Below are 19,519 nucleotides of genomic sequence, written 5' to 3'. Positions count from 1 at the left end.
ATGCAGGTCTAATTGCTTAAGCCAGTCATGTTTATACATCTGATGCCATCAAACTTCTTTGGGAAAAATACAGCAAGACCCAAGTCTGGCAAGGGCCCTTAACCACATCCTTAATTTTCATCCACACAAGTTTGATGGAGGCTGCTAGGACTTCTCATTTGTTTGAGGCTGAGAAGGTGGCTGGCTTGTTTTCTTCATGCAGGAGTCATGCTGAGGTTTACACCCCGAATTAGGGATGGTGTGGCAGCATGAGCTGGTGGGTCCTGGTATCTCAGAGCACATGTAGAGTTAAATTCATACTTAAACTGTGCAGTTGGTTGCTTTGCTTAGTTAAATGCACCCCTCAGCTGAATGAGAGGTGCTACTCCGAGCATCCATCTTGTCTGAGATCCAAGGAGAGGCCGGGAAAGCGGTGGTCTCGCTGTTTGCTCAGGCATGGCACATGCCAGCTTGGCAGCAGGGGGACTCTTCTGTCACGGGTATTTAAGCAAGTTATTAAAAAACTTATTCTTGTCCTTTCTGTGAAAAATTGTGGGAGATGATTTGAGAGATTATTTGTTTATGCTGGCTAACTGCAAACAAGACTGTATCATTTACCTTTTAAAAAAAAAATTAGTGTGGAACCAAGAAAGGATATTTAGAAAGTTAAAAAAAAATTAAATAATTTAAGCTGTTGAAAAGCAGTGAACTTCTCAAACATACAGAGAAAAATGTGTGTAAGTGAGAGGTGCTTCTGTGCTGCTGCTGGAAAACTAACAACAATTAAAACACATTCATCTATTCCAAAGGGAAACCCAAAACTGGCTTGCTTATTAATTACCCTTTCTGCATAATGGCACATAACTTGAGGCATTTGTTCTGAATTCCAGAAGTTTTTGTGGAAATGGAGCATTACCCTATTGCTTGCCTGGAATTGAGCAGGTAGTGGCGCAGCACCTGGTTTAATTGAGAGCCCTGTATGGTAGGGAGATGCTTCACCTGCATGACACATGTGAAAGCCAGGCTTGAGTGTCTAAACCTTCATTAAAGCTGTTGCAGGGTGATGCAGGAGGATAACTCCTGAGGAGTTTAATGGGATTGCAGGTGTGTGGCAGATATTGTTGGAGGCACACCATTAAAGGCATGAGCACCCCATGCCACAGAAGTTTCCTGGACACCTACAGCAGCTCTTGTTCCCCTTTGGCTTGGGATGTGTCTGACACTCGATCCTGGAGCTGCAAGGAGCCAGGGTCCGTCTGCTTGTAATCTGTTCCACTTTCTGGTGCAAAGAAGAAAACACTTCTAATGTGAAATCCATTTTGAAACACACATTAAAAACAAAAAAAAAAAAAGCCCCTACAGCTGTTTGAAAGCTGTTCGGAAGTATGGCATATTAGAAATAGTCCCAGCTGAAATGGATTAGCAGGCAGAGTTCAAGTGAGGAGGTCAGATTTGTAAACTGAATGCAATTTACCTTGTGGCACTGCAGTTTATCACATGGTTGCAGGAATAAAGAAATGCCACACACATGCACATATTCACACCTAATAATTTAAGAAAACTGGTGAAGGTCTTAAAAGACATTAAAAGGCTTCTGATGACATCATGCTATCTGAGGTAATAAAACAAAGATGGTTGAAGTCAGTTCCAAAGCAACTGTAGCCAGAGATGTCTTTATATGCTAGTCTTCACATATCTTGCATGTCTCAGGGTAAAGGTGATTGAACCCTAATATTATGTAATAACTGTGTGAGGAGACACTGATTAAGGTTTTTCCTCTCATGATTTCTTCCTGCTACTTTTTTTTTATTTATGTTACATTTACAGAGATTCTTTAATGTCCAAATTAGCTGCATTTACAGGTCTGTAAAACTTGTGGGATGGTTTGCCCTGTAGAAAATCAAAAGAAAGCTTTTTTAAGGTGTGGCTGTGTAGTTTCCTTGGAACCCCTCTTTTTGGGAAAATTTTATTTTCTGCTTTAGAAGGAGCAGGAGCCTTTATTTCCTTCCTTTTTAAGATCTTCATCATGAGCCGGAAGGGTTCTCATTGAATTTATGTAGCAGATTGTTGAATAGTTGATTTCATGAGGATGTCTGCATAGGGGACCCTCTGCTTTTCTGGTGGCTTCGGGTCCTGGTGGTGCAGAATTTCCAAGGCTCATGCTTTGTCGATGCTGAAAAGTTGGCAGTCTTCTCTGGTGGTAGGATGCAAGTCTCATGGAATGAGCTTGTAGAAGGTGCTCTTGAAAATCTGGTCATACTGGGACTTTTAGATTGGACTGTGTTGTCTTGAGGCAATGCAGCCTGTTAATATTTTTTAGTCTTGGTTATGAATGTCATCTAAGCTTGGGCCTGTGTGTTTGTTGTGCTCTGATGTGGGAAGGTGTTCTTCTGTCCTTCAAAAGAAGCTCACTAATGTCACCAAAACAGAAAAGGTGGTGGGCCTCCTTTTGGAGGAGGACTGTGACTGCTAAGCCACTTGGAATTAAAAAAGGTCAGGATAATTCTGCATTTTAGTCACATTTGGTGCTAAGTTTAATGATAAGGACATTTTTTCAATGACACTTTAGGTGGTGTAAACTCTAGGGAAAGACGGTAGTGTCACATTAATAATAATTATTTAGAAGTGTGACAAACTCATCTTGAGCAGCCTCTATTAGACACCATTTCGAAATGAAATTTAAAGTAGAAGGTAATTTCTAGATGCAATTAAAAACTTGTCAGAGTGGAGAAGCAGCCACTTTCTATCTCATTTTGATGGTAAGCACTGTAATGAAGTGGCTCAGCCTGGCATTTTCCTGCCTGCAGCTTGATCATGGACAATCCTAGTGCAGTATCTGATGCAGCTGCATTTCTAATGCATTAAGCTCTTAATGTTCTCAGAGGCAAAATACCCCAGACTTGTTTTCTATGATAATTTTCTTTTAAGGGTGTTTTTTTAAGCAAGTCCCTGAAGCATCAGTACCCCTTATTCCAATTACAATCATTTCAAGATGTGATCCCTGCAGAATACTATGGAGTTGGTGTGTTTGCAGCTTTTCCTTATCCTCACATGCCAGTTGCTAGAGGGATAGTAACTGGAGCGTGGAGCCCTCCTTCCAGCTTGCCTTTCCAGGCTGCATAGTTCCAAACTCCTCTTTTGCTTTTGGCTACTTATCTTTTATATTACTGAGGAATTTGATGTGTGCAAAAAAAGCTTCAACCACAGCCTTGGGGCTTCTTTGGTTTTAGACCAAACCCATAGTGTTTTGCTGTTTATGCATCCCCATTCACCACTTCCAGTTACTCCAATCTGCTTCTAGCCCAGACAGCCCGTGTAGTTCGGCCATGGATGGGCTTTTAAATTTTGGCCATCTAGCCCCAAGGATGAATTTTTTTGTTCCCCAGTCTGATTTTGCCACCTGCATATCTTAGGGCCTAATTTCAAGTTAATAATCTTGGGTGAATGGTATTAATGCAAGAATATGATGGGCCTAAAATATGCATTATATGCTGGTGTTTTTATCTTGACAGTTTTCACAAGAAGGACATTGAATAGCCAGTCTATGAGTGTTTTGTCTCGATTTCTCACCAGGCTGGCTTTTTCAAAGGAGCTGGTGGTGGCTAAGCAGAGAGAGCTCATTTTAAATCAGAATTACTGAACTTGATGTCCCTCAAACCCTCAGCCCCACTGACCATGCTTAGATAATATCTCAGTTGACACTAAGTGTGTGACCTGCAGTGAGATCTCTGTAGGACCATCCCTTTCTGATGCATTTCCATGGTTTAGGATGCCCTTGGGCTGCAAATTGTGGCAGACCTTCATGAGTGCCTTCCCAGTGTCAGCTGGGGCTGACAGCAATACAAAAATCAATTTAGCATGGAAAAAAAGGAAACCAATATGTCCTAAGTTTAGATGCTGGTGTCTGGTGAGATTTTTGATTTGTGTGTGTTGTTTTGGTAAAGACTGGGAGAATTATAGGTTTGTGCAGTGCATTTTATGGCATATTTAAATGTCTATAACATAATTCGCTTTACCATCAGAAGGCATAAATGTCAGCCTATTGACACATTATAAAGACACAAATGGAATGTAGCCTGGCAGACTGGTGCTGGTTTTGAGGTTTAATAGTACATCTGTATCATTTATCCCAGCGGGAAATAACACAGGATGTTGCCTTGTAATTTTTTACTACTGTATAATAAAATGTAACCACAATAAATGGTGTCTAAGCAAGTAATGCAGCTGATTCTGGATTTTGTCCAGTGTGCCTTTACTACTTAGGTTAGTTTTGCACCCCTACAAGTTTAAGCAAGATGGGATTTCGACTGGATACAAAGGGAATGTGGATCTCTTTAATGTGTCACATACATATCTATAGAGACCTTTCTATGCATTCCACCTCCTAATTGGCTGCTGTTAACAGTGTGCCGGTTCATTCCTCTTTAAATCACTCCCATCCTAAGTTGAACTGTCCTTGAAAGGGTCTGTTCTGCATTTCTGTACTTCAAGAATGTCTTTGCAGGTTGATTGCTTTCCCAAATGTCCTCTCTGTGATACGGTGTTATGTGCAAGCAGGCTTTTGATAAAAACTCCAGTGGTGACATTTCGAAGTGTTATCAGACTCATGCAAATGGAGAGCAGGGATTTTGTGTGCTTGTGGTGGTTGAAATTAACTTATGGTACATTCCCTGCTCAGTGCTAATGGGGCATCCTGCACACCTTTCAGCATGCTGGAAGGCACTGTGTCCTGCCTGGTGCTGGTCCTGTGCTACCTTCAGTGTCTGGGCTGCTGCACTGCTGCAGGCTGGAATTTATTTTTTTTTTTAATGAAAGCCATGAGAAGTCTGAAAAAGGAGTCAGCACCCAGCTAGGCATTTCTGCAGGGGCCTGATAATGCAGAAGGGCTCTCTGGTTGCTTTGTAACATCTGTCCTGCAATGTTCCAAGTGAAGAAAAATATGAAAACATTATTCTGTGAGTATGAGAGGGCTGCACATTTGTAAAAAGACAATTAACATAGAAATGAGGGAAGCTTTTGATTCATCAAGTAGATTCAACAGACTGTGTCATTTCCTTGATTTTCATTTTAATTAGGATTAATCAGTTTTATCTCCTAAGGTCTTTGCAGAGAATTTACACGAAACAGAAGATTTTGGTCAGCAGTGTGCCAGTGTAATAGCCCCTGCTTGAAGAAATCCAGCTGTGGCACGTATAACCAGGATTAGATTTGGCAGGGCTCCAGGCTCCCCTCTCCTCTCTCATTAAATGCCTTGCTGTTGCAGGGAGCTCTCTGGATCTTCCAATACCAGGTCCTGAGTTTCACACAGCTGCCTGGTTGCTTGCTTCAAAAACCACTTGGAACCAGTATATTTATTGGAAAAAAAAAACATCTCTGGGATACCAGCTTGAAATAAAGGGTTCTCTCTGCTTCAAAGACAGGCTCAAAAAGTCTCGCTTAACCCCTGCACCCATTGGTCCTGACAGCTGGGAGCTGGAGCCAGCTGAGACAAAATGGAGCTGACCTTTCTCTCTTCAAACTCAATATATTTAACCAGAAGCATTTGGATTTGGATGGAGCTTCAGATGCATTAGAAGTGGAGAGTGAGGGAAAGGAGCCAAGTTGTTCTATAGGAAGGAGAGCAGCAAGTCAGTGGCCTTGTAGGGGAAGCAGCAAGGTTTGTGTTCTGCATCCTGCACAGAAGAAGCAGGACTCCAGCACGCCCTGGGTGAGGGCTGCTGTCTTGGTGTTGGGCTGTGTTCTCTTTCTTCTTCTTTTTCGTATTTTTAGAAGTCTCTTATCCCACCAAGGGGAAAAAAAAAAAAAGAGTCTTTGAAAATGGTAACAAAACCAAATGAAATCTTTCTGGTTTAGTTATTAGATGTATTTCTGAGTGGATGAATTTCATAATGGAAATTAGAATAATTTGCCAACGTGAGAAACAGTTTATTATTATTATTATTATTTTCAAGTAGCTGAAATAGACATCTTGCTACAAAAACTTCCATATTATGTGAAAGTGAAAATTTAGCTTCCAGTTTGTTTCTTTAGTGGAGAAGACATAATTGTTCCAAAAAACATAAAATGTAAATGTTTTCCTATTAATCCTAAAGAGAACAATATTTCATCCATGTGGGTCCTACAACAGTAAAAAATCAAGCGTAGGCTTTAAGCATCTTGTACACTCATCAGATTTTAAAGCTGTTAAGTGTATGAACAAGAAGAAAATGGAGACAGAAGGCAAAAAGTTCTGAAGGGAAAATCCTACTGGAAGCTCACAAAGCATTTTCAAGCTTACAGAAATGACCTGCTCTGTTCCTGTTACACAGAAGTGTTAAAATGAGAGCAGGCGACCCCTTTCCCCCAAATCATTCATCTGTTATGTCTGCGATGTATTTAGACTGAATCCTTTCCCAGATGCTGCGGATCTGCCGGTTCCAGGGGAAATTAATGGGATTTTACCATTTGCTTTGAGGAAAAGAGGACTGGACTTTCTCCTGCTGTCTTTGGCAGGAAGGAGCAAGGAGCTTTCCTGTCTGCTCTCTTTAAATATTGCGTCTTTTTAAGCTCTTTTTTTGCCAGATAGCCTAATTTGTGTTTCTGCAATATACCATGTTAGAAAATTACAGAGGTTAATGTACAGCACTATGATACACAACCATAATGGTAGACTCTAATGTTTTTTAAATGGTAAACCAAAGGCATTTGTAATACGAGTTGTAGTGAATTGCCTGCACTTCTTGCCAGAGATTAGTTTAGCATTGCTTTTAATATTTTATGCACTGAAGTTGTTTGCAAAGACTAAAAGCTTCACTCACTTTGCACGCTTGTGCTTTCTTCTGTCCCTGTACAAAGCACAACAGACCCCTCTCTTGCTGATTAATTGTATGTCAAGAAGTTCTATCAAATTACAGTTATACTGCATTGGAAAGATTTTTCTAGTAATCAGTGAAGATTACATCAGGTTTATGGTGTCATAACTGAGCCAGGTAGTTAGAAATCTAACCTTTCATAATACCACACGTTACATATTAATGTTTTAAATATCTAAACCACACATGAATGACGTAGGACATTTTTACTTTAAATGTTACTGTAGAGATTTGGCGGTACATAATCCCATTAAAACAGAAGAGTGCAAGATGAAACGATTCATTTGCAATTATAATTATGCATATTGAGATTGACCATTCTTTAAAAAAATTGGAAGTGCAAGGTTGAGAAGGGTGCTTGAGCAATCACTCTTGGTTGAGAGCATTGATGGAAGAATAAAAAATTTGAGGGGGATTGATTTGTCAGTAATCTGCATGAAAAAGTATCGGAAGCATTTCTTTGGAACGTGAAGGGGAGGTAACCCTTTCACTGTCATGGTTAGCTTTGCTTGGAGAGCCACCTCAAAAAGACATGATCAAAACCAGAACAGCAAGTAACACTGAACTACTTCACCTGCTCTTGATAAAAAAGAGCATTAGCTGATCAGTGTAGTATTTGAGAGTCAGCATGGCCTTATGAGTACTCCAGAGGAGGTGAGTTTTGTTCTAGCTCTGTCAGAGGCCTGCTTTTTGACCTTGAGCAAAAATTTTTTGTCTCCTTGCCTTTCTTTCTGCTATTCCTTGATTGCCTTGTCTTTGTGGAGGATGAGCTCTTCAGGAGAGAGATTTCTTTGCGCTGTGTTCTGTGAACAATGAAGCCTGAGCCTCGCCAAAGCCTCTAGGGGCATTTCTAAAAGAAATTATAATTGTTAGCTTTAATCACTTTCATCAAAAGAGCTTGGTAATGGAGAGTGTCAGTGTGGAGGATTTGGAGAAATCTGTAGGGTGCCTGTTAATTAAGTCACTGTGGGTGAAAGCTGCTGATTGGGTTTCCTTGGGCTGATGCAGAGATGCTGATGCCCGGGAGCAAGGCAGAGCTGCTCCATGTGGATTTTCATCCCAAAAATCATGGCGCTGGGTGCTCACTCCTCTGGTTCTGTACAGCCAGAAGCGAGGTGCTTGGTACATTTTAGCAAACAAGGCTTTTTCAGAAGCCTCCTACTGGTTGCCTAAAACTTAATGTTCTTTTTTGTGGGTCCCTCTGTTTTGAGCACTTACAGCAGAAATTGGGCTGCTTGGCTTTTTGCAGTGGAGACAGATCCTTGAGAGTGAGTCATCCCTTCTTGATGGATTCTCCTCCTGGCCTTTGCTGTTGCCAAAATAAAGTGTTTATCATTGCTCTCCTTATTAGCAGCTTCTGGTTTGGGATGGAGGTGCAACAGCATGCCAGTTTGCAGATTATTTACCCTTCTTGTGGCATCTTGAGATGCAAAGCAATGTGCCCTTGTCCTCTGCATTATTCACCATAGCAGAGAATTTAGAAATATTTGGCCAAAATAACACCACCATCAAGTTAGTAAAAGTGGGCTATGTTAAGTATCTCCATTATTCATTTAGCAGTAAACTTGGCAGGTGGAGCTCCGGAGTAATATGGGATGAAGCAAGGGAGGGAGGTGATTTCCCCTCTCCTTAGCAGCCTGAGAGAGACCACTTTCCAAATTGTCCAAGCAGAGTATGACCAGGGGAGAACTGGGGAAAAGAAGCAGCAAATGCTTTCTGAGCAGCACTCTAGGTTTGAGGGCAAGCTGGTTAGTCAGGTGATCTGGAGACCAGTAAAGGGGATCAAAACAAGGTTCCCTTGCATGAAGGGCAGGAGCTGCACTGCTCTGAGTATTAGTAGGAGTCAGAGGTAGAGCAATGCCTCTTTCTTTAGTGTGTTTATTCTCTGTTTTACGGCTAATGCCAAATCCCTGTAGTTCCTGCAGTACACCACTGCCAGTGAGCGTTGACTGTCTTACAAGTATTTTGCAAGATCTTTCCTCTTGCATGAATCCCTCTATGGTTCCCTTCCAATTTTAATATGAACAAGAATTCCCCACTCTGCATTTGAGATCTGCATAGAAATGTGCATGTGGCAGAGGCCAACTCAAGGTTACACATTTGGCATTTGGGAAGGGAAGGCAGGAAAAATTTACCAGTCAGTACACTGACATTATGATAAAATAAAGGTGAGCTGGGAGAAGAGCATGTGCTGAATCCTAAAATGGCACAGAAGAGCCATAAACCACAGTATGTTGTGCTATCTCTAGTCCTTTATGCTTCAAGCAGAAGTGAAATGTGGGGCATCATAAATGAAACAAAGATCTTGTTTTAATTTTATTTTAAAAGCCATTGCAAGGCAATGGGGTAACAAACATTAACTTCTTTAAAACAGGCAAATTTGTCTGCTCTGTACTGCTGCCATCAAATGAGAATTATTCTCCAAAAGCCTCTTGGAACCAGGTAAAGGTTTTGCTATAAAGCACAAGTAGAGTAGTCTAAACAAATTGCATTTTTCCTGGAAATAAAGTATATGGATGTCCTTATGAGGTGTTGCCTGGTCTGCTCTACACTACTGAAACTGTATATATTTGGTCAAAATCTAAGGCTAAAAATGCGTATAGTCCGTACATCTAGAGACTTTTTCATTTGTACAGTGAGGAATAATAACTGGCCTTACCCTGAGTTTGCCTGTAAATTTCCTAGGCGATCCAAAGCCTGTTTATTGCTTACAGAGGCAATTTTGCTGACAGTCAAGCTGGAATAGGTCTCTTTTTCTTCCAGAGCATCCATACTTGCCTATTATAGAAAAATCACTCAAAAAGCAGCATGCATGCCGGACTCTCAAGCCTTGTTTTAAGTTTTAATTTACTTGTCTGACTTCCAAGGTTGCTGAATGCAAGCAATTGCTCCTTCAGTACATAAATAAGATGAATTATGCGTTAGGGACCAATGCCTCAGCCTTGTTCTTCTCGTGCTCTCAGGGGAGGATCTGCTGAGGAGTGCTTAGAGCTGGGGGGCAGCTTTCTTTTTCTGTCATTGAAAATTAAAGCAAGACCATTCTGGATTGGCTCAAATGTGAAACTGGAGCCTCAGGAGCATTTGTTTTGGTCTGAAATTTTTGAAGGTGTAGGGTGGTCCAGAGTGTGGAACCATGGCAGCAGAGTGAAAGCTGTGCTAGAGCCCTGGTTGGGAAAGGCTTGGGGACTCACTGCTGTAACTGGAACAATTGGCCCCAGTGTAACACTGGGTCCTTTTTTAATCAGACTGTAAAGCTTTTTTCATTTCAATACACTTTGTTCAAACAACATGACCTGTGTTCTCCTCTACAGGTTGCAGAAAATGAGCTGGGTTTGTAGATGATGTTGGAAGCAAAATTCAGGCAGGACTCATTGCTGTTTCCCTTGCATGGGTTTTTAATTATATTTTCTAATTGTTTCACTGGGTTGGGATGAGGTCCTGGGGTCTCGTGCTATCCAGCTTGACTCTGACAAGACTGATTCTCACTGAAGTTTCATTTGTGGCAATCCCAACTGTGAGGAGCAATTTTTCATGTGCAATTAATCCTAATAAAACCAACACTTCCAGGAGGCTGACCTGGATCTGTCCATTTTATTGTTTTGTCAATTAATGTTATATTTAGCATCTAACACTGTAATTAGAAGAAAATACTGAAGATGTAAAGGGACAGAGAAATTTTAAGTTGTAGCTGCCAAGGAAAAGGAATTACTATCCTTGCAATCATCATTTATTTTAACTTCTTTTCAAACTAGATGTTTTTTATTCTGGTGCAGTGACCTCTAAAAACCTCTGAGAATTTGTCTGGTTTAACAATAGTTTCTCCAGATCACACCGGAGCCTGTTGTGGGAAGAGATACTCACATACCTGCATGTGTGTTGGATATCAACTTACATCTCTGAGGTTTTTTTAATTATTGGCAGTGATATTGTCCACCAATTTTTCCTCTGACCATTGTTTTGTATGTGTTACTACTGTTTTCCCATGCAGAGATCTACTTCATAGACATTAAAAATTCTTAATTTTCAAAAATCAGTTCTGTTGACCAAAATCAGTTCATTGCTCTATTCTCTGGTAAATGCATAGCAGAAAGTTCACAAGTGCCTGATATGTCCTCAGAGGCCAGTATAAACATTTTTTGTTTTCTTTTTTTCCAGAAATGTTGAATACAGTACTCTGCAAAAAATAACGTGTGGATTTCTCGAACCTGAAGAACAAGAAAAGGTAATTACTGGACCATACTGTTGAGCCTCATTTGTTTGCTGTGCTAAAATATTTAGACCTGATCACGTTGCATGAGCCTCCAGCACCGTGTCTGCATATGGGTTTTGTGTATTTTCAGTTATGCAGGCGCAGTTGTTTCATGAGAATATTCCTTTGCGTAAAGGGAACAGGGGAACAAAAGCAGCAGAGCATGAAAACGCTGAAGCAAATGGTAGGGAAGAGCATACTGTGAATATTTTCAGTACCTACAGAAGTGGAAAGGGTAAAAGGGGAGGAAAGAGATATCAAGGCTTATATGTGCCAATGGGAAAAGGGCTGCAGACTTGGCTGTGTTTGCAGGGCTGCCTGGTGGAGCCTTGCAGCCTGCTGGGCGAGTGTCAGAGGAGGCTCAGTGAGGATCAGTGTTACAGCAGCCTCCTCGTGTTTCAGTGACCGGGAGTGGCTTGTGGGGTGCTGCACCCTGCTCCAGAGGTCGTGAGCTCCTCTGCTGCCTGCAAGCCTGCCTCTTGCAATCCAGTTTCTCCATCCTCCTGGGTCGTGACATTTTGTTGGTGCAGCGCAGCTCGGCAGGGCTGTGGCTCAGTTGCTGGTGTTAAACAAAATGCTGTTCATCAAACTTTCATGAGACACTTTGCCAGGGGCTGCATCTTGAAAGAGCAGGCTCCAAAAAGAGTGAGCAGAGCTGTGCTGCTCCGTACTGCTGCCATCCTCCTGTATTTTCTTCTACCTGCTTTCCAAGGCTGAGAGGTGAGCACTCCTACATGGCTCTGAGTGGTTTTGCACTCTTTCCTCTTTGGAGGAAAACTTGGGCAAGGCAGGCATGGCCATGTTGAAGAGTGGTGCTCCTGGTTCAGCTGGTACATTCCTTCAGCTGTGTGGTCATCCAGAAGAGGGACCAGGAGCTCACCTCTGCCTTAAAGTCTGTGTCGGGCGTGATTCTTACTGGGGTTGAGCTGAGGAATCTGCATGAGCTGAGCCTTTCAGTAAGTTTTTGTTGTAATTAATGTAATGACTTTAAAGTAAAAACTGTATCAGTAGATATAAGTATGAGGAACAAAATAAATATATAATGTGAAGGTCTGTAAAACTGAATACAGCAAAGCAAGCCCAGTGAGACTAAAAAACATGGATATGAAGAGAGGGACACAGCAGATGTGGCTGGGGTCAGGAAACTTTCAGTATGAACAAATGACATGTTTTTACAAGACACTTAATTTCATTGCTTGGATTTGAAAAATGCATGTGAGTGACATCTTGTGTTCACTACATCTGCAGTGCCATACTGCTGATAATTAGCATGTGCATTTTAGAGGCAGTATGAAGCCAAGATGAGAAACACAGGCAAATCATAGGGTGGAACAATTCTGCTTTCTCCATGTATCAGCATTACCATTTTCTCAAAGTCCATCTTTCCACCCTACAAATAGAAGTGTAGTCTCAGGAAGCATGTTGAAAAATACTTCAATGGCCTAAATTTGCAACTTGCATGGAACCATTTGTGTTTTTCTTGTGGTGCTCTTTGCATGCATCAAGTTAGTCCAAAATTATGACAGCAGAGGAAAAAGAGCAGACAGAAGAGGAAGCTGTTGGACCAAATAAATGCTTGGTCAAAGTGCATTAAACTTTTGAGAACTACATTGTCCTGTATTTGGGGTCAAATTGTTTAGAAATACCTTCCACCTGCAAACAAATGGGATTCATTTTGTTGGATACTTCCATTTGGATTTTTAGTGTCGTTTAAACTTTTGTAATGCTTTCTGTTACCATCACCAGCTCATTCTCTCCTGTGGGACTGTCCTGTTTGGGTGTTTGACATTTATAGGAGATGTAAGATAACTGTACTGGGAGTCAAGCAGTTCAATGCTCCAAGTATAAGTCTATTTATCCATGCCAAAAAGAAAGGTTGAAAAATCAGATTTCTTTAAAATACTGAGTTTTCCAGGGCAATAATGGAAAAGTGGTGCAGATTACAGTATGCCACAATGTGTTGGCAAAGAAGAAGACTCCACCATACTGTTGAATACCTCACTGGTATTTCACTACTCTTTTATAAGAGGGTGAAATATTAGTCTAAGTTATCCATGCAATTTAAAATTATCTCTACAAATTCAGTCATTTATGTTTATTTATGCTTTTTGGACAGTTGTAAAGAGATTTTTGAAAAAAGCAGTATTTCTTTTTTACAAATAAGAGATTAAAAACATGCCAACATTCATCATGGCTGCGTGCTTTTCAAGGCCTTGAAACACAGCTACCCACGCTATTGCAATGTGGCTCAAACATGGGAATTATTCCTACTGGGTGTCTAGAAAGCTATAGGTGTTGTTTTAAAGTTTCACATAGGCAATATTGTAAGTAGGTAATGGTACATATGTAGAAAAAAATGGCTGCTCACATTGTTGTATTTGTTCTCCTCTTTTGTGAGGTCAGGTAGTCACACGCAATTTTTTTTTCATCCCCTGAACAGGATCCCACAGAGTCATTTAGCTCTGTCAGCTGTGTGAGCAGAACAGCCATGAGCTCTTCTATTCCTCCAGACTGCAGTAGTGTCTCTTTATTTGGTGCTGTGTGGCGCTTGGTTGTGATGGCTGGGCTAGGGGTGTATCAGATGTATTTCATTGCAGAAGACGCAGGAGCTGCTCTGTGCATGCGTCAGCCCCTAGGAAAGGCCTTGCCCCATCTTACAGAGGCAGTGACTTTGATGGGGATGTTCTTTCCCATGCAGTGGGGCTTTTTGCAGATGGAGTAGATTTAATGCTGTGCTGCTGTTAGCATCAGTTACTGGGGTCCAAAGCTGCAGAAATTGAGACTGTGCTTTGGCTTCCTGCGTGGCCAGACCAAGGAAGAAATCCCAAGGCTCAAGGGCATGAGAAGCGCTCTCTTCTTTTGTTCTCTGTGTCTTTTTTTTTTTTTTTTTTTAACTGGCTGGCCATGACATTAAGATTTCTAATTAATTTAGGAACCACAGGCAGTTGAAGAGAGTGAGCAATGTAATAACTGGGCCATGGGGCAGAGTAAAAGCACATCAATTATTCAGGCAGTTGCTGCTGCTTATTCCCTTCCCAAAGCTGGGCTGGCTGTCATCGTGTGTCAGTGATGCTGCTAATGCCCTTCAGAATTTACATGCATAAATAGTGGCCTTTTAAAATCTGCATGAGGATAACTGTAGTATTTTCAACAATAGCTTCCAGCAGCATGCTCTGTCTAGCGGGGCTCCAACCACTATTTTGGGTGCCTTGTTCAAAACTGGGATCTTGGCAGGTACATCCTCCAGAAGCCTCTGCTGTGGAGAAGTTGCTCCTCAAAGAGATTAAGGGGCAGCCTGAGCAAAGAAGGAAACAGTCCTGCTTTAAAATGCAGGTGGTGTCTGAGAACATTCTCTGTGTTGGTGAGTCCAGCATCTCTTACACATCATCATCCCCTGCTTCTGTTACTGTGATGTCTCTAGAGCATACTCTGTGAAGATGCTGCTGGGGATGGTTCCTCTTCAGGTGAGGAGCAGGAAGCATCCTTCTTCTCCTCGCTGCTCTGGCTATTGCAGGTCCTGCACTTTGAGTGAGCAGTTGGAAAGCTGAAATAGAGGAAGGTTCTCCTACTGCCAAGAACTACATCCACATGACTGGCCATGATTGTCTTAAATGGGTGTACCTCAAAGTCTCCTGTTTGGGATGCCACAGGGAGCAACACTGATTCCTGCATTGGGCCAGTAAGGGGAATGAAAACCAGGGGACCCATTGCATTTTTCTGCCATGGACTACAAGTTGGACGACGAAGCCTTATTTTTCTGTCTGGTTGGCGTGGTTATCCATGCTGCTGGAGGCAGCCACCTTGCTTTTTCAAAAGTGAACTAATTTGTGAAGGCAAGGAAATAAAATGAGCCTTGCTAATTATGTGTTGTGCCAGCGAAATGACCAACTTGGGTTTGGAGAACGCTGGCTGTAATTAATGGTGAAAGGCTTTTTCTCTCATCTGTGTAGCCATTATGAATCACTACTCCCCGTGGAAACTTCTAAATCTGTCTCACTGGGGAGCCTGAGGAGGAACAGGTAAAATGGATTTGCCTTAATAGCTGCAGTTGTAACTTAAACACTTGAAATGATATTAAGCATCTCTCTCCATTAGCATTTCATGTTGATTCTGATGATATACCAGCCGAAGCTAAGACAAGATCAACGTTCATTAGATGGAAGAAACTAAGCTCTCTAGACAAATGCTTTGGCTAAATGGGGCCTTCATTGCACTAAGAACAAGAAAGCAATTAGCTGAAATGTTTGTTTACAAAATCTAATTCCTGGGGAGTATCTTCTCAGATTGCTGCTTACATCTCTTGGGCTGGTTTTGTTACCAAGGTTTGCAGGTTGATGGATTTTGCAAAGCTTGGTTGTAGTACATCTTTAACAGATGCTTCAAACTTTGCATGGTAAAGCTGGAACCAAGTGAAGAACAAGGGCTAAGCTGCAGGTGTGCCAGGGTTTGTTTGTGCATTCCTCACATTTATTTTACAGTTTGCTGTTAAGTGCAATTAATAGTAATTATTAGATGTTCCAGATATTAAACAGTGTAGGCTGAAGAGAAGCTGGAAAGCAGCTCTGAGTGCTGTTACTGCTGTCCTCCTGTCCCCCACCTGGAGCCTAGCCCAGGGGAATCCCTGATGGGTTCCAGCTGGGTGAGGATGCATCTCTGCCAGGATAACTGCATGAAGAGCCTTGTCCTGGTTGGTTGACAAACATGAACACCCTCAGAAGGTGATTTTGCCCATCTGCAATGCAAATCGTGCTCTGGAAATGCACCTTCTCTTTGGGTTACAGAAATGGCCAATGGCAAAGATAACTGCTGCCACCCAGCTATTAGAGCAGATTTCATCACTGTGTAGTGTTTGTGGAGTGGGAGGGATCAGTGAGCCTGTGCTGATATCACCAAAACAGCTTCATACTAATTGGAAGTGTGCAATAGAACATTGCACTATGTGCTTGGATATGGTGTGGCAGTAATAGCCAGCTTTTTTTTTTTTTTGTTTGCTTTTTTTTGTTTTTGGTCCATAGGGTGGCTTTGGTTTCATTGCAGTTTTTTCTAGTTTTCTAGTGGCTTCTTTGCAACTGAAGAGTGTCTGCACTTACCCATGGGTGATACTGGGCAAGTAAGCATTTCCTGGACACATTTCCATCATGTATCTGGTGGCAAACATGGAATGGTTACCAAAATAGTGCCTTTTCTTCTTCACTTGCTGAATACAGCATATTAATACAATAGTCAGTTAAATCTGTTTGGAGATGGCAGATAGTTGTGTTAAATGATGGGGAACAGACTAATGGTGGTTAAGGACTGCAATTTACCAAGCCTGCAGTAATTGAAGTACAACAAAGTTGTTTTTACCTGATGTGGAGGGTGGTAGGTGATGCACAGGGTATGTCTGTGCACGTTGTACTGAGCACAGCAATAGAGGGAGGAAATGAGCTCTGGATGTCTGTGGGAGTTCAGGATGGGATAGGACTGCTGCAGAGGCTCCTGATGTGGTTGCAGGAGGTAAAGTGTCACATTCTTTCAGATGTCTTAGCCATGACTTGTTAACAAGCTCATTGCAGTGTTGTGGGCCTTGCTGCCTCCTCCTGTGCAAAGGATGCTCCCCAGCAGTGCTTCTCCTTCAGGCAGGGAAAAGGGAATTGCAGGAGTCAGTGCTGGGCTTTGCTCCTTGAAAGGCACTGCTCAGGAGGTCCCTTGGGAGTCTGTGCTAATACAACATTTAAGACACTGCTTTTTCAGTGTCAGCACTGGAAATGACAAATGCTTCCCTTAATTTGAGAGAAGTGTGCCTGATATTACATGGCTATATGTGCCTGAGAGTCTATTCTCAAGACAGTACATGGGCCTATCTCCTATGAAAGCTAATTGCACTATTAGGAGAAGATATCCTTATAACTTAATAAGATAAATTTATTTGTGTCTTAGAGGATTTTTTTTCTGAGGTGGAAGAAATCCTGAATGGTGCCAAATTTTATTTGAAGCGTGTTGTTCTTCACTGTCCCTTCCTCTCTCCCCATGTCAAAACTGTTCTGCAAATTGAAAATATTTTATAAGTTCAAGGCACACCAATATAATTGACGGCAGGCAGCACTTATGAGAGCTGAAGGGGAATTCATCATGCAGATGACTTGAGGCTGATTTTTTCCTGTGGAAGGAAGAAATGTCAGTAGGAAGCAGCATTACCAACAGGGCTGTATACATTAAAGGGTGGAAAACTCAGGTGAACAGAAAGAACTGTGTCCAAGGTGTCTCCCTCTGCCCCTGCTCTGATGTGACTTGAGCTCTGCCATAGATGCTGTCAAGAATCTGGGGCAGATTGAGAGTTTTATTGCCTGGGCCTCCTGTGGGGTGGAGGACAGGACTTGGGGCCTGAGTGACTGCATCTACCCCCTCCTATTGCCATCCCACCCTGCCGATCATCTTTGTCTTCTCTGCATTACACAGGCAGCTAAAGCATTAGGAGCTGGGCATTGAGATTTTGTACCAGCATGATTTGAACTTGAGTCTAATTTAGACAGAAGTTTAAAGAGCTGTCTCCCCTCCCTCTCCTGCAAAATACACTGGAGAGTCTGCATGTGCTGTGTCTGGCTCGGAGACATTTCCCTGTTGTTTATTGCTTTGCTTTTATTGATGGGTTGTGTTTGCTTTCACACAAACTGATTCATTTGGACACAATGATTTGTTTCGCTGAAGTTGTTTGCTTAGGGATGAAGGCTGAATGAAGGGGGTTTTATGGGGTAGAAACTTTATTTCCACAGACTTCTTCAGATCTCGGTTCCACTCCCTGCAAAGTTTGTACAGACTCAGATAAAGTGGCCCTTGGCCAAACTAGGGAGATGCGATGTGCCAAGTAGCTGTAGGGAGAGCAGAAGGATATGTTAAATTAAAGAGAGCTTTTGAAAATTTTAGCATGTCCTGCAGGAGCAAAACGATGGATCTTGTAAAAAAATGTAAGATGATCTGATTCTGCTTTTTAATTTCCAAAAATAAGAACAAAATTGGAACAATCAATCCAATTTTATTAAAATATGATGGTATGCTAAGTACAGCATTAGATATGTATTTTTTCACTATAAATACACCCCCAAGGAATCATTCTATTTTTAAGATGAACTTGGTATTATGATAATGTAAAAGAAGTCTATAATTTATAATTCCAGTTGGAGGTGAAGAAATTTAACATGTCAGTTTCTCTATTCATTACTCTAGCAGTCAAGACTAACAGACTGTTCCTTCACCTTTGTTGTCAATCATTTAGATAGACCAATTATGGATTCGGTTAAAAAATATATATATCAAAAGAGAAAATGCAGCAGAAGATAGTTCAACATACTAATTAAAAAAACCCCAAAACCATCTCATCTGTAAGAGTACATTTAGTCCTACACTGTGTGAGCTTCATGGTCAAAACTCCTCAACTATTACTCTGGTCTTTCTGAAGGTGCCATATGGACTAAGTTGAGAAATGGCTCTCCAGTGTTTGTGTGTTGGAAAAAAGCTGGTGACAGCTGACAGTCACTTCTTGTACCATTTAGAAACACTCACTGCTTGGCAATTCTTTGGGGAAAAAAAAAATAAGGAGGAGGTGAAAGATCAAGTCCTGTATTAGTATTTAGATCTTCATTGTTCAGAGCCACTCGTGTATGCTAAAAAAAAAGTACATTCTGGCTGGTTTGAGATCTTTATAAATTTTAAGCATTAGTTTTGGAGTTTTGAGCCTTAAGGTCTCCAGTGTAGTACTTCTTTAGCACTCAATTTAGAGGGGACATAATTGCATTGACCTCTGTTCTGCCAGCAATAAATATTCAACATGCCCAAAATAATTCCACAGATCTGAAACTGAAAAATCAGATTCCTTATTGAGATGCATAAATATAGTTGCAGGTCTTGTAATCTTGTATTAAAACAGCAGCATTTCTTTGGGGTAAGTTTATTATTACAAAATATACATGGCCAAACTTAAATGTAGTTAACCTAATATGATCAGACTGATTTGGAGCAGAGGTAGGTCAACACTAAGTGCTTTTGAAAATCTCATCCCCGCTCTCTGGAGATTAGGGCTATGAGTGCAGAGCCTCAGCCTAAGTCATGCTGAAGAGGCAAGAAGGAATGTTTCTCAGTGGAGAGAGGCTTCATTTAGACAGCAGAAGCATGAAGCAGACTTGGGAAGGAGAGATCTGCAACCAGATGGAATAATATCCAGCTTTGCCCAAGGCACAAGGCTTGGAAGCTAACTCACATGGATGCATGCTTGAGTCTCTGCTACTGGCCAAGTGTCAACATGGGCAGCCTCCCTGTTTTTGGGTGGGTAAGGGCATCCTCTCCTCTCCTCTCAGGTTTTGATCAGTACTGCTGCACCAAGGGAGTATAGTAGAAAAGCTTGAGGCTACTGGGCCCAGTTTTCTCTTTGGTTTTACTTTTTTTTTTTTTTTTTTTTTTAATTACA

General features: G+C 41.5%; 1 protein-coding gene across 1 annotated transcript in view; it reads left to right on the top strand.

Annotated features, from left to right (window-relative positions):
* Positions 1 to 19,519, top strand: part of ADGRL3 (adhesion G protein-coupled receptor L3) — a 482,163-nt gene that overhangs the window by 78,334 nt on the left and 384,310 nt on the right. The window contains exon 2 of the mRNA XM_058804039.1: positions 10,986 to 11,052. The gene's annotated coding sequence lies outside the window, so the exon portion shown is untranslated. The remainder of the gene's footprint in view (positions 1 to 10,985; positions 11,053 to 19,519) is intronic.

This window comes from Ammospiza caudacuta, chromosome 4 (assembly GCF_027887145.1).
Source record: "Ammospiza caudacuta isolate bAmmCau1 chromosome 4, bAmmCau1.pri, whole genome shotgun sequence".
Classification (NCBI taxonomy): Eukaryota; Metazoa; Chordata; class Aves; order Passeriformes; family Passerellidae; genus Ammospiza; species Ammospiza caudacuta.
Note: the sequence above shows the minus strand (reverse complement) of the source record. Positions and strands in the feature narration are given on the sequence as shown.